Source organism: Colletes latitarsis, chromosome 1, assembly GCF_051014445.1.
Source record: "Colletes latitarsis isolate SP2378_abdomen chromosome 1, iyColLati1, whole genome shotgun sequence".
Classification (NCBI taxonomy): domain Eukaryota; kingdom Metazoa; phylum Arthropoda; class Insecta; order Hymenoptera; family Colletidae; genus Colletes; species Colletes latitarsis.
In genome coordinates this window covers 41,648,384-41,663,756 of record NC_135134.1, presented here as the reverse complement: position 1 = coordinate 41,663,756, position 15,373 = coordinate 41,648,384, and the positions used below count along the sequence as shown (strand labels likewise).

The 15,373-nt window shown below is 36.6% G+C and overlaps 1 protein-coding gene across 3 annotated transcripts in view; it reads right to left on the bottom strand.

Moving 5' to 3' along the window:
- The window catches only part of LOC143341705 (uncharacterized), a 117,449-nt gene that overhangs the window by 69,852 nt on the left and 32,224 nt on the right, over positions 1-15,373 (bottom strand). Inside the window, exon 1 of one of the 3 annotated variants that reach the window (XM_076764833.1) lies at positions 8,819-9,665. The exons of the other annotated variants lie outside the window; for them this stretch is intronic. The gene's annotated coding sequence lies outside the window, so the exon portion shown is untranslated. Of the gene's footprint in view, positions 1-8,818; positions 9,666-15,373 lie in introns of those variants that run through there. 3 annotated transcript variants of the gene reach the window in all.

Below are 15,373 nucleotides of genomic sequence, written 5' to 3'. Positions count from 1 at the left end.
CATAAGCAGAGTGCCAAGTGCCTTTTACTAAAAAATAGTAATAAATGAATAACAGGATTGACCCAGAAAGTCAGTAATTTAGTATTTTCTTTTTTGTGTGTTGGATAGATGGAGTCTCCATGAGAAAACTAACAAATGTAAATCAGGAATCACCCCGTTTGTAATTCGTTGTTATCGAGACGCTTCGACTCGAACCTTTCGCGCGTTGCTGAAACTATGAGCTTGCACTATCGTCAGTTTTTTCAAATAGTTCGGTTTTCTCGTCGAGCGGCCGTCAATTACGACTATCGAGTTCCCAAAAATGTCGAACGAAAGGAAACGAAACGACGAGGACTGGCGGCAACATTAGAAAGTCACCGGTACGGAAACGTTGATTTATAATTTCCAGATTTTACTGGCTTGGTATATCGAACAATCTCGCACGGGTAATTGTACACTCATTACGCCGTTTGCATATTATTTACTTTCCACGCGAGCCCGTAACCCGACTGGAAGATGCGTATCGCATCTGTGAAAAGTCGTCGCCGTGCAGAAAGAAACGAAAATGAAGAAACACGAGCGGCACGAAAACGATCATTTAACTACCACGGTAGAAGAAAATCAGCATGCAGGAAATACTATATATGTATTGTACGATATCTTAAAAAATACTAACATTGTATAATTCGTAATGCAAATGACCAGTTAATGATCGATATTTGTGGACGAACCGTAATTGCAACATTACCGATATAATCCGGGGAATAAGAAAATCGTGGTTGAAATAAAAAATTTTAAAGAAAATCATGCAATGTGTTTATTTACACGTTAAATTTAAAATTCTGTGATAATTTTGTGACATCAATAATCTGGAGAGCACAAAATGTGGCACTTTTTGTCGTAATACTGTGTTCTTTTTCTGGAAAAGATATTAATAAATGTGTACAGGTAGGTATTTATATAATTCTATTTTCTCTAGGAATTTTCGATATTTTGTCGGTGCAATTAATTATACCGAGGCCAAAATATGTGTTTCAATTAGTATATTACGATAAACTTTTCTACGTGTCTACTAAAGATCTATTTAATAAAAAGAATACAAAATGACGCCTATCAATTGATTTCTTACAACGAATTTTAAAAAATTAAAAATATTCGCTTCAATTACTTTATCCTACATACTAATGTACAAACTTGCTTGTTATTTTGTAAAATAGAATATGCTTAATTTTAATGGATAAGATTGAAAGACTACAACATTTTTAAAATATTTCAGGTGGATTTACAGGGCCAGAAGGCAAAAAAAACGTTTTTCATCGCGCGCAAGAACTCCGTGACGCAAATTATCATAGATATTTGCGATAAAGGTGATACGAAAAAAATTTCTAAACGTTTAAAACGTCAAGATAATTTCATCGATCGATTATTTACGGTTCGATAAGGCACGAAAACGCAGAGAAATATTTTTTCCAGGGACATTGTTACGCGACCCCGCGACATTCCGTGCGCTTTCGATCCTCCATCCTTGTAATGACATACAACGCGCGATGCAACGAATATCGCGTATCGATCTGGCATTATGATTATTATTGCGTTATGCCTCGCCACGATTGAGACCTCCGTTTGCAACAAGTATGTTCGCGTTCGCGTGCATGCACTTCGTTTTCTGATTTTTCGAGTGTTTTCGCCCAAAGATTAGGATCCTTTTAGATTACTTCGTTCTTCGCTCAAAACTGGACTCTTTGACAAACTCCAACACGGAGTAAGATGTAAAAGAAATGGTCAAACTTTGTATTTTTTTTTGTGACATCGTTTTTAAGTCCCAAAAATGTGTAAATCCACCATTATTTATCGCGAACATGGTTGGAAAATTATTGAAAAAGCGATTCAAATGGAAAAAGCATAGAGAAGAAAAGTTGGAAATTGTTTACTTTACATGTTCTTCACTGGTCACTTCTGATCCAGGCTTATGAGCTTCTTGGACAAACAGAAAATTAACTTTAGCTTTCTTTATATTAAAATACACACATTTATTACGTATAAATTTACGATTTATTCGAAACATTATGGTGTTTCCTGTAAAGAATATTCGGTACAAACACAATTATATTATATGTTGTATATAATCACGAACTGTGCTCAGATTTTCGCGTTTCATGCATTCATTTGAAAATTAAGAACGTTTAAAGTAAATTATTTGTAATTTCTTGTATTATGCACCCTCTGTAAATAATGGTGGATTTATATATCTTGAATTTCGAAACGATACAAAATTTGGTCATTTTTTGTAACATAAATAAATAAAACTGAGAAGGTGGGTTTATGTTTTGTGTAAAGAAAGATTGAGAAACACTGTCTTAGAAGGCCGCACGAGGCCTATCGAGTACCTCAGTCCCATTATTTAATTAATTAATAACTCATTCACTTAACTGAATTAATATTCACCACTTTAGATAACTATTTTAATTTCTTTAATCCTATGTTACGATTAGATATTTCAAAGTTATCTCGTGTCGAGTGAAATTAAATAATTTAGACATTAACATAATGTAAACATCTGTTTCTATTAAACAATTTTGATCTAAAACTGTGTTTTAGTCGTGTAGAAATAAATTTCTGAAAACACAGTTCTTTTTCAACACATCAAGGTGATCTAACCCCTTTCAATGCTTTCAATGCTTTCCCCGCCACTACATGCAATAACATAGCTTAATTAGCTATGTTATTGCATGTAGTGGCGGGGAAAGTAGACACATATTATTTTTAATTAGTTATTTACGAATCATACAAGAATTTACATAGCTGTTGTTTTTATAAATAAAATTCGTATTTCGAATTGCTCGTAAAATTACTTTTTCTGAAAAAGTAATGCTGATCAGTCCATTGTAATCCTCGTTTTATACTTAACGTATGAAAGATTGTCGTCAAAGAATAAACCAATTACTTTGCAATTTTATATAAATGTCTGTACTAATTGTAAGAGTTAAATAGTCGACCCTTTCGCCGTTTAGTTCATACGACAAGCAAGACTCCATATTTAGTCTACGCGACGATCGACCAAGATACAATATTTTGACTGTAATCTGTTGGTTCTTCAAACAAATATACAATGTTTGTATACACAGAAGATACGAACAAAATGTACTTTTGAAATTAGAGCGCTGAACGCTCGAGACATTAGTAATCCTATAGTACAGCGAATGATCGATTCGCGAATGACATAATCGAAAATCTCGGAAACTATTACGTTTTCTATACATTTTCGATAAACTTTTCTTTTAACGAGTTCCATTTCCTTATTTTTAACGAGTTCCATCAGTCTCTATATTATTCTTGCTTTTTATATTACGATAAAAAAGTATTATTACCGTCAAGTAGATCACTTCACTGTCCAAATAAATATATCTTTGCTATTATCAAAGATTATAACGCTATCAGATTTCATAAAGTAATTACTATTGTATATGTTATTGTTTCCTTTATCTGAATACATGGACACATTTTGTATGATTTTCATACTTAGACGAACGTTTACTGTCGCTCGTAGATTTTCATTTTCCACGATGTTATTAAACGCGTTTGTCTATAAAGAAACTAATTGCATCGAATTATGCTTTCCTCGAAGCAATTTAATTCCCGAGCGAATAATTTTTCAGTACCGTCAACAGTTCTTAAGACATTTTAGTGGACAGACTGTGTGCAACCAGTGAAATTACTTGTATGCTCATTTTTATTCGATCGTTAACCGATTTCCGATCGTAGCATCGAACGTGACTTTATTTTTCTGAACGATGCACGACTTTCAAAAATCTTAGTCTCGTTACTTATGCCATACACCTTCTACGAATTCCATCTCCTATTTTAATTAAATTCATCGAGAAAGATCGCCCTGTAGCTTGCGTTACGTCACATTTGCCACACCCCGCATAGATCTCCGATTTATACGATCGACGCGTGCGCAGCTCGGTTCGATTTGACTTTATCGCCGCCCATAAGTTCGATTCAGACTAAACGAAGTTTCACGTTACGTTCGGTGGAAAATGAACCGGCGAACGCCGCGATTTTCTTCCTGATTTTCGATGATCCACGACCTCGTTATCGCGCCATTGATCGCGTGTACCTCTCAATCGCGCGACGGACGAGTTCAATGTGGCTTAGTTAGAAGCGTTTTGCTTCCTTCGCTCCTCGAAACCATCGAATCCGACCTGGCCTCTCGAATCGCAGTATTATCGGCTAGACTGTTACGGCAGCGCACGACGACGAGGTCGTTCGATTAATATGACGAATGCACGTTTCGATGGCGCAAGCCTGAATTTATTACGCGTCGGTAAAATTTAAAAGGATACTCGGCCCGACTTCTCGCTTCTGGACGGACTAAATTCTTATCTCGATAAAAATCTCGAGTAACGAATGATAACATATAATGACGTATCACGTAACAACATTTCGTTGGTTATTGTATCGCATAAGAGACTCCTTCGCCTACACTTTAGGACAAAAAGAAAATTTTGTGTTCTTTAACGTTTATTATTATTATTACTCTTTTATTAACGGGAAGAAAACCCCTTTAGTGTAAAAGATGTAATATGTGAGGAACGACAAAATATAGATTATACATAGTAGATATTATTGCTTGTAAAATTTTAGCAAAATAATTACTTTACAATGCACTGCGAGGATAATTTTAGACTTTCTAATGATTGTTCAATTATATCTGTTTTTGCGTGTACAGAATATGCACGAGTAATCTTGCAAATGTTGTAAGATGACTTTTAGAATAAAATAGAATGTGATTTCTTAAATACTTTGATGACACATACAACAGAAACGATTGAATAATTGTTTATTTACAAACATAATATCGGTGATTTTCCTTCTATTATGCAATATTTGAAGATTAGTATTATTGAGTAAGTCATCATAATTATGCGAGTCAAAAGTATAGGACAACCACTGTATCTATCGACAAGGTGCTGCACTCTTTTACTATTGTTAATATATGTTCTATAATATGGAGACCAAATTATATTGCCATATTCCAGAATAGATCTTGTCAAAGCATAATAGAGAATTTTTAATGTGTTAATTTTGTTAAAGAACCTGGAAACTCTGTGAATAAGTCCCAGAGAGTTTAGAGTAACAAGACGATACAGTAGAGTCTCGGTTTCTACAGGTGTTTTGAGCTTTACGATAGAGATATTTCCTTCTCAAAACAGCTATGGAACAACAAAGAAAAATCTATAACTTCATTTTTTTTCTACAGTTTGATAATCTCTCACTTGATCGAATTTTATAATTAACCTTAAATATATGTGCAACATTATATTATCTAAACGTTTTTCATGATTTTATTCCACGATTTGTAATCATCCATCGATCCTTTTAAACACCCTATTAAAAATTTAATATCTACAAATTTATAATTAATGGTGTACACGTACATTTGTCGGATTAAATGAAAGAGTGGAATTTTTGATCAAATAATTTAATTATTTCACAAAATTTGTTGTTCGGAATTATGTGCGTACAATTTTTTCTGTATCCAATACTGTTCTCACAGTTTTTACGATCGTTCGTGTTTTTTATATTTTTAACACATTTCTATATTTGAGTGTCTGAATTTTTAAACGTTTCACCTTTCCTATGATTTTCAAGATCGAATACCTAAGAAATAGCTAACTAGTCTAATATACCATTGTCATCGTTTTAGTGAGCAGTTGCAACAGGAGGAACTTATTAGAAAGATAAAGTTACTTTCATAATATTAACGTTTGAGTTCCATAAAAATATTTCAAAATAGACAGAAGATCGCCAAATTAATTAGTTTCAACCCTAATGATCCTTGATCCTTCTGTTCTGACGATCGAAACTCCTAGATTCTCACTCTTTCTTCTTCGCTCTTCCTTATATTGCTTTTCTAATTTCTTAACCCTAATTTTCACGTTCTTTTATACTTCTGTACTTTCTGTATTCTATAATTTAGGGGTCAACAACGTACTTATATTTACGAACAAACGTTTTCATTAGAGAAAAAATGTCGAATGTTATTTTTTGCTTCTATTGTTAACTGTTAATTACGTCGAAGGATTTCGGTAGAAAGCTCACATAAATATATAATCTATATATATACCTATGTTTTGAACAGCATTATTCTAAATAAAACTTTGAAAAATCGAGAAATTTATTTTCAATCTTCGCTTCTACCTTTCCTTTTAATTATTTCGTATAATTAAAGGTTTGAATCTACAAGCCTTGAAGTGGCCCCCATCATAAACCTTAATGATCCAATGTGACCCGCGTCATAAAAAAGTTGCCAACTCCTGCAATAACTTATATAATAATAATATTAATATGTCTTCGTTACTATATATGTCTAACTCTATATTCGTATGTGTATGTGCAAACATACATGTCGATGGATCGTTATTGTACACGTGTATCTATATTTCCTGCCTTTTCTCCCGGTGATAGCTATTGTCATACGGTTCTTTTCATCGCTGCTTCTGCCATAAGTTTCTATTTTATTAAATTATATTGTTTTGTTTACTCGTGTATATTTTCCACGAATGCAATTAATTTATACAAAAACACGCAAACACTTATGAAACCATCTGATAAAAGTACAAGATACGCTAATGAGAATATAGAAATAACGACCCGAAAGCACGACAAACGTTCTCTAGAGTTTCATCCGAAGCTCACGCTTGCTTACGTTAACAGAGATTATTAAAAAAATTCAATACATCCGTTGAGTAAACTTATAAGCGAAGAAACTTTCTTTCCGACGCGTTTGCAATTCAATTTTCGGCACGCAGAATGGATCGATTGTAATTTGCTAAAGGAGGACACGCTATGTAAGAACTTGTGGCAACTTCTATCAACAAAATTTAACGGTTTACACATATTAGCCACGATGCTAAATGAGATTTTGACGATAAGCTGATTTCTATAAACGAAACATCAGCGTATAAAAATTACACAAGATGGCCACCGTGTAATAGATTAATACGTTTGTGAAATACATAAATCTGAGTTGGCAAAAGCACGCGATGCTCGTAGTGACTAGAAATAACGACTTAGAAGCCAACAAACGTTCTCTAACATTTTCTCTGAAACTTGCATCCATTTATTATAAGTAACAAAACTGAATACTAGTATGGAATTTGAATATAAATAATGTTCTATCTAATGTTTAAGTATGGAACTTAAAAAGAACAAAAAGCTTTAGTTTTCTATGAACAATATTAAATTTATATTATCATTTTGTACAAATTTTCTTTATGGAATATGCATCATCGATTTTCTATAATCTGTTGAGTTTCTTTACAGACTCAATATCTGGTCCACGAGCTTTTGATTTTAATAATGGCTTGTACATGCTTTGGCAAATTTTATACTAAAGTCTCGTAATATTCTTGCGCATTAAAATATCACTGTTCTTGCATCCTATGCCACAAGTCAATTAACGACGATGTTGAACGCGTAGCCAATTCTGCAAACTTCTCGCAATATATTTCAGATCACTGTCGCGTTAGGACGTAATATCACATTTTAGTACTGGCATGCTCTCAATTGTTTCTCTAAAGTTTGTATCTAAAATACCTCTATACGCTTACTGTTTCATTTTACCATCGATTTCATGTAACAGACCAAAAACTGTTTAACACGGAACAGCAAAAGTGATTTACGTTTCTCTTCCAACTCCACGAGTGTTCTTTCGATGAAAATTGATTAATTTTAAAAATTAGCTTTCTTTAATGGTTCTATGCCAACCATTTCCTACATCATTTTGCAATCATTTTCTAAAATCACAATTTGTATTATAGAATACTGATTACAAAATCAAAAAATGATTTATAAAACCGATATATCCATAACACTTGCAACATATTTACGATTCTTTTAACTATTTCAAGAACTGAAACTGATATTATAACTGTTCTCAACAATTAAAAGTACTTTGATGTCTTTTACTCTGGAAACTGCGACAGACTAGTTGTGATTACGAACGTCAACACTGCACATTGACAAAGTTTGTGTTCGTAAACGTCGATTCGACGAATTCTCATACGGTGCAAAACTGCTTGTACGTAGGAATTTATATCGAATAAGATTAATACGATCAAAGATCAAAGATGTCTTGTATATACCACTGCATATTTTGTTTTCTTACGTTTTATAGTTAGACGTTGAATAAAACGATCTTTATTTTGCTATACGTTAAGAAAAATAGTACCAACGTTTTACTTACAAACGTAGAGACTTTCTTCTCGACGCATTCGCGGTTCGATTTTCGACACGCGGCGCGGCCCGATCGGAATCGCGGCGATATCTCGTGCGCGATCGATCGGCGCACGAACTCGGTTATCGAGGCTCGGATCGCCGTTAACGAAGGTTTCACGGTGGATTTTCGAAAAATCGACTCGGACCGCGCGCGCTGCCTCGTTTCCTCGCCCTCTCTCTCTCTCCCCGCGCCACGTTCTCTCTCGCGTCCACCCACACGCGGCAGCGCAACGACGAAACCGGCCGCCGGCTAAGAGAGAGTGTATTTCTCGCTTATTATCCTTTCCTTCGATTTCCTACCGTAAGGAAAAAGAACACGGCTCGGATGGTGGCGTACGTATCGACGATATCGTCGGTGCCCTCGGTGTGACTCACACGCGGCCGCGTTAACGTTGCGCTCCCCCTCGGAGATTTACAGCTCATTACCGATTTCATAGCCCGGAGTCACGAGCGATCGGACGTAACCTCGAAAATCTGGACGACGGCGCGCGTCGAACTCTGCTCGACGCGCGAAAAACGCGCGGCAAACGAACTTGCCACCTCTCGTACTCGTTACCTTCTTGCCTCCTGGAGCGATCCCGACGACGGATCCTCTTGATCCAACCTGGACGTTTCACAGGTCTACCGTGGACGAACACCGACTTCGCTCTAAACGAGCACAGACGTAGTTCGAGCGCCGACTATCGAACATCGGCAATCTCGCACGGTTCCGCGAAGCAGATCGATAATAAGAGAGCCGCGTGCCGCGCGGTACACCAACAAAGACAATATCACGCGGGTCACCAAGGATAAGTCACTGGACCTTAGAGGTGGTCCCGTGGGCGCGCGATATTGCCCCCGCGGTCCTCGGGCGCGTTCGTCACCGGCGACAAACGTAGCATAACACTCGTAGTCCACGCGCGTCTGCACGACCGACAGCAGGTCCGGCGTCAACCACTCCGCGCTCGTGGAAATGTCAAACGACGACGACGTTGGCTCGGTTCACCGTCGCGCCGGCGGCCGTCGCTCGCGTGGGAGTGTGACATAATACAACGGCCATCCGGGATTTCGAGCCGTGCGTCGATCTAGCCGGTTGTCACGGGTTTCGCGGGTAATTCTTGATCCCACGTCGATCGAATCCTCTTCCGCTGGCGATACGACGGACAGCCGATGTCAACGAATCAACTCTTCGGCCTGTTTCTCTCTGTTTGTTGTTTCGATAGGTGCGATGCTGGATAAACACGGGGGAGGTCGGTTATCTAGCGAGATCTCCGTGCTGGTCGGGCGCGTGTGTCCAACTCGGTCGCGGCAGCCGGCACGGCTGACTATCGCGTGTTCCGTGGTGCACGACTCGAGCGCGGACTGAAGTCGAGCACGCCGTGAGGTGAGCGGAGGTGACTTGCGACTCGGCTCGACGCCGCTCGACTCCCCTCGACTGCGCTCGACTCGATTCGGTCCGGGCCGAGCCGGTGGTTCCCAGTGGAGTCCAGTGGCGCCGGCTAGCCTTTCCTACCTTTTCTGTCCGCGGACTGCGCGATTTGCCCCACATTGGCGCCGCTCATAGCGATACCAAACCCCAAAAAGCTCACCCGGACCTGCGATTTTTAGCGTTTAAAATAATAGTAACGCGCGTAATAAAACGGACAAATATCCTGGCCTTAACCGTTCCCGGTTGCATGCGTCACGCCTAACGCACGAGTGCCTACCGTGATACGCTCGTGTGCCAGTTTTGATGCACGGTACCTTTTCGGGACGGCTCGCGATCAGCCAGAATTTTTTCTCTTCAGGCTTTCGGTTCAACGCAATTTTTTTAACACTGGTTATTCTCCACAGATTATTCGCCATTTAAAAAGGTTCATATACATAATAGGTGTCTACTTTAAACTCTACTGCTTTAAATTTGTCCTTCATATGATCGGAGTTTTTATACCTATAGCTCATTTATCGAAATATAGAAGTATCACAATATTTATGAACTTGGAAACTACTTGCAAAAACAATAATTTGATTAAAAAGTAAAAATAACACATATAAGCATTGTTATAATTTTGTTTATTATAAAAAGAATGAATCATATTCGTTTAAGGATTTTAGAAATGCTAGATCCTAAAAATCTTTCAAACTCTCTAAATTATTTTTATTCGTTTCTGGCTGTGTTTGTCAGCCAGATAAAGAACCGATATATTTATAAGAACTATTGTCTATTTTATTTCTATTATATTACTGTTTCGTCATTTTCCCGTATTACTTTTACTATTATCTATTTCCTCGGCATTTCAAATTTTGTACTAGCTCTAAAACACTTGTTTGGACTTCATTTTTTGTTTAATCGTAAAGCTTTCTACGAAGATTATAATTAAGTTTGGGAATAAATTTTTGAAACGTTTTACTATTGATTTATGAAAAAAAAAAACGAAAAATAAGTTGTTACGGGCGTGGCGAGCAATTTGATTTGAAAAAAAAGAATTTTATTCTTGTATCTAGAAGTGCAATAATAATTTCTAACTTTATTCTCTAATGTCAGAATGTCGCAAATACATGCAGTCTTATATTTTTCACGCGAGTGCACGAATTACTTTTCCATTTGAAGTTTGAATCTTGTCAAACTGACGAACCGAACTGTCAAACTAAATAATAAATTACAATTGAATTGTTGCTCGTTAACGTTTTCGATTTCGATTTATCTTTAGCCTACGTGACTCCTTCGAATCATACATGATTCGATGTTGTTCGATTTTATGTCTTTAGTTTTGGTTTATCTCGGATTGTTTGGGTTATGCGTTGGCGAGTTAGCGACGTTTGGATGTTATATTACACTTTGAAGATTAGATTAAGATTTGTTTATATTACTTGAGATTGATGAATAGATTTTCTTGCATCTGTTATACGAGAATCTCCCTTTAACCATTTGTGGATTCAATATAATTGATCTATGTAGTGTGAAATTATTAAATTTGAAAAAGTTATTGAATTTAATTCAATCAATTTCATTGATCGCGCGAAATGAAAACGAACATTTCTTAACGCGTATAGTAACTGGTGATAAGAATTGAATTTTACACATACATTCCTAGTTAAAACGTTGCTGGACCGATTAAGAAGAACCATCCCAACGATGCTAGGTTTACATCCTCGTAAAGTTCTTGTACGCGTTTGGTACGATCATCGAAGCATTTTGTATCGTGAATTGAGGCCAAGTAATGAAACTATGACGTTTTATACACAAAGTGAATGGTATAAGAAGACCTTCCTACGGCCTTACTTTTTTTTCCCAAGTGCAACGATGCATCCACAAAATGCAGATGCATTTTTTTCGCGAATCGACTCTTTCGACTATTTCGCGTATGAAAGTATTAGGATTTAATGTTAAAAAATTGAATATTTCGTAAGATATTCCAAGCGTTTGCTAAGACCCGTTTTGCCAATTCTTCACGGCCCGAAATATTTTTTATATTTTGCAGGATCATACATATAATTCAACTATTCTTTCCATTAATCTTTTATTTTAACGTTAAATTAAAATTGAAAATTATTTAGGCTGAGAAATTACAAAACTCAGAGAAGTTTGAAAATAAATAATTGAATGAAGTATTTCATTAGAAAATAATTAAATGTAATGTAAGTTTGGCACTCAATGGTGATATATTGCCTAATACTTTTGTCCAACCTGCATTTTTCATAAACACGTTAATGATTTATAAAAATTTATTTCCCATTACTTTATCTTTTACGCGTTGTCACGTAACTCTATGAAAGGAAGAAGCAATACTTCCGACAGTATCGAAGAGCCAAAAATAAACAGAACTTATAATTTTGGCCAGCAGTGTATTTTGCAACGCGACCGTTGATCTACTTCCGCGCCGTCGTGAACAGTCTAGCGATTAAAATACACGGCTTTCTTCTTAACATTAAAATATTCGATGCGAAAAAAATTCACGTGTCAAAGTGGATTTATTTGAAAGTTAATTTTTCACCCGCGTCTAATCTCGTGCAATACACGTTCGTCGTAGACGGTGAGCGTATTGATTATCTACTGTTAGTATTAATCGATCGTGAGCCACGTAGCACTAAGCAACACAACGTTTCATAAACCTTGAAACCAGATTTTAGATATTTGTAATAATTCTAGAAAATAAATTTGACAAACACCCAGAATCATACTGAATTTATAAATATTTACAGCCCTATTAGTCTTGTTTCGTAACGTTAACACAGTCAAAATGACCCATTCGTAATTTCTAATAAAACTTGTAAAAAATTTACTCGACTGAATTTTTGAAAAATCATAATTTTCTATAAGAGAATGAGTAAACATTTATTTCCACCAGATTATATATTTCTTCGCGTATCTAATCGTTTTAATTTCTTTAATACAAATAAATACACTATAATTGTTGGTAGTTCTAGTGTTAAGTGGATACAAGTTGGTGCAACCAAACTATTACTATTTAACTATTTTACTATTTAACTATAAACATATTAGCATACTGTATTATATTAAGTGCACGAACGTGTGTGTGTGTGTTTGTGATAATATAAAATCGTAGTTCGATTCGAGTGACTGGTATGCATCATGCTACGTAAATTTCTGGTCGAATAACAGCCGTTCGATATAAAGGAGGTCTAAAAGCCTCTAACGCGCTCCAGGCAGGAGATTGTCCTTTTTGAATTTCCTCGGGGCCCCGTAATGCCGTGTTACATAATTGAAAGCGTAGGAAGCAGATTGATTAACACACACGGGAGGAGAAAGGTCCGCGTTCGTATAGATCGGTGGTGGCTTTTATGCGATTCGCGCGAAGCGACTCTAGGAGACCACGTGGGTGTCATCGCAAGCGCGCGATAAAAAAAAAAAGAATAAAAAAAAGTCACGGGAGATTATAGACGCTGCAACGTTACAGGCTTCACCGTCTCGGCTTGCAATATACGACCCGTTCCAGCCTCGCCAATATCGCGGAAAGGAAGAACGACGTGACAATAAAACGCGAATTACGATTTCCTCCTCGATCAACTCGTACTAGGACTTTGATCGCCGTCTTTCCTTGCCATCGAACGACTTACAATTAGTCGGATTTCCTGGTATCGAAACCCGAATGGTCGCGTCCCCGAGGGAATTCCATTAGGCTAGGACTTTACAGACAATCAAATACAGGTAGATCTCAATCAATACGAGTTCAAATAGTGCGAATTATAAAACGATATTTCTACTCGTTCTGACAGTAGTGATTTCGAAGAAAATATTTTAAGAGAAATAATACGAGAAGAGTTCTTGGATTCGAGGACATACAAAATATTTGAGAATTTCTCAATGAAGACCTTTCGTATCTTAATGAACAAGAACTAGAAGACCAATTCGATGGTAGACGGAAGCATGCAAGTTAATACATACTCAACCAAAGTATCATACTATGAGTTTATCGTCACATATACGAAGAATCTCGATCAATACGAGTTCAAATAGTGCGAATTGTAAAGCAATACGAAGACCAATTCAATGGCAGATGGAAGCATGCAAGTTAACAGATACTCAACCAAAGTATCATACTATGAGTTTATCGTCACATATACGAAGATACGAAGAAGAAGATGCAGGACAAACTCTACGACATTTTCGTTTCGATTGTTCGTGAAAGTATCGCGAGTATAAATAAATAAAACTAAGGATTATGTACCAAGTGCGTTAACGATAGAGCCCCTCTTGTACGACAAGGATTTTTTGAAGATTCTGAAGATCTGTAAAAGGCAAGCGATGGTGCTTTTCTCGATCTCTGGAAGACCCTGATTAAGATCACCCGGGGTAATTATAATTTTTTTATATTTTTATCGCTTTATACATTCCGGTTGTTTCTTGCGTTAACCCACCTGGCTCGCTTTAACGCTTCGTTAACGCTGCACGCTTCGGTACTGAGAACTTTACATCCACGAAAGTAAGAACGGGTCTGGCGCGTTAATTATCGGGAAACACGAGAGCCGCGACAAGCGGCGGCGAATTATAATTCAATTAAAGACTGTGTCACGGAAACGGCAATTCGTTTTTAAGTCCTGCGCGACGTCGAGGCTCGAGTGAAGCGGAACCTTTCCGACAGGGACAGGCAACGTCTCCTATTCTTCGGTTGTCGACTTCCTTTCAGCTTGCGCTCCCATTGCCATTGAATCGGAATTCTTGCCAAAGACAATTAAATCGCGAATGAATTTTTACTTTTAACTTTTACTCCACTATCGTATCTGGATCAGAAGAAAGGATAATCTTTAAAGAAGACGACGAGGAGAAGTTTAAAATTTTGAAACACAATAAGTATAAAATAAGACTAATTCGATTGGTAGAACCTTTAACGAATATCTTGACAAAAAACAAATAAACTGATAAATTAAAATCAGAATGTACGTTAGTAGTACTTTTATAATAGTAATACTGGTCAACAGCAAATATTCTTTATCCGAAAGTTAAATTAAAATATTGAATGTTGATTTTTCTAAAACGCAAATTAAAAGTGGAAATTTTGTAACGCTTAAAAGGGATCATTTTTCCAGACTTTAACATATTATTTAGCAAACTACTGCTGGAAACTGAACGTGAACACAACCTGTGATAGGATAACAAAATCCATATAATTTCACTAGTTCTGATAGCACGAAAACTCCACGGAACAGATTGAAGAAATTTATTTTTGTTCTATCTCGGTACAAATAAATAGTTACAAGTTGTTGGCCAGTGTAATTAGAGCTCGAGTAAAGCCAGTTAATTTGTTTTATTTATTTTGTCGCTTGAAAAGATTTACATTTAGCTTGGACAAACGAAAACTAAGAGTGTTTAACCGCCTCGAAAAGAGTACACGTGTTCTTAAACGATTATAAGTTAAAACAGTCCGGAAATAATAACGAAAAGCTTATTACTTGCGTAAACACGAGAAACTAACGCATCATCACGGTAAATTAAATCGAAGGTACAGATCAATCGAGAGGAGGCCAGTTATAAAACAGAAGCAAGATTAAAGACAAGTCCTTCATTGTTCGCGAAGAACCGTGACTTTCATCTTAACTTTCATCATCGAAACTTTCTGACAACGTATTATTTGCAGGCCACGTGGTATCGGCACGTAATGAAGCGAAAAAAGATAAACTCGAGGGAGTTTCG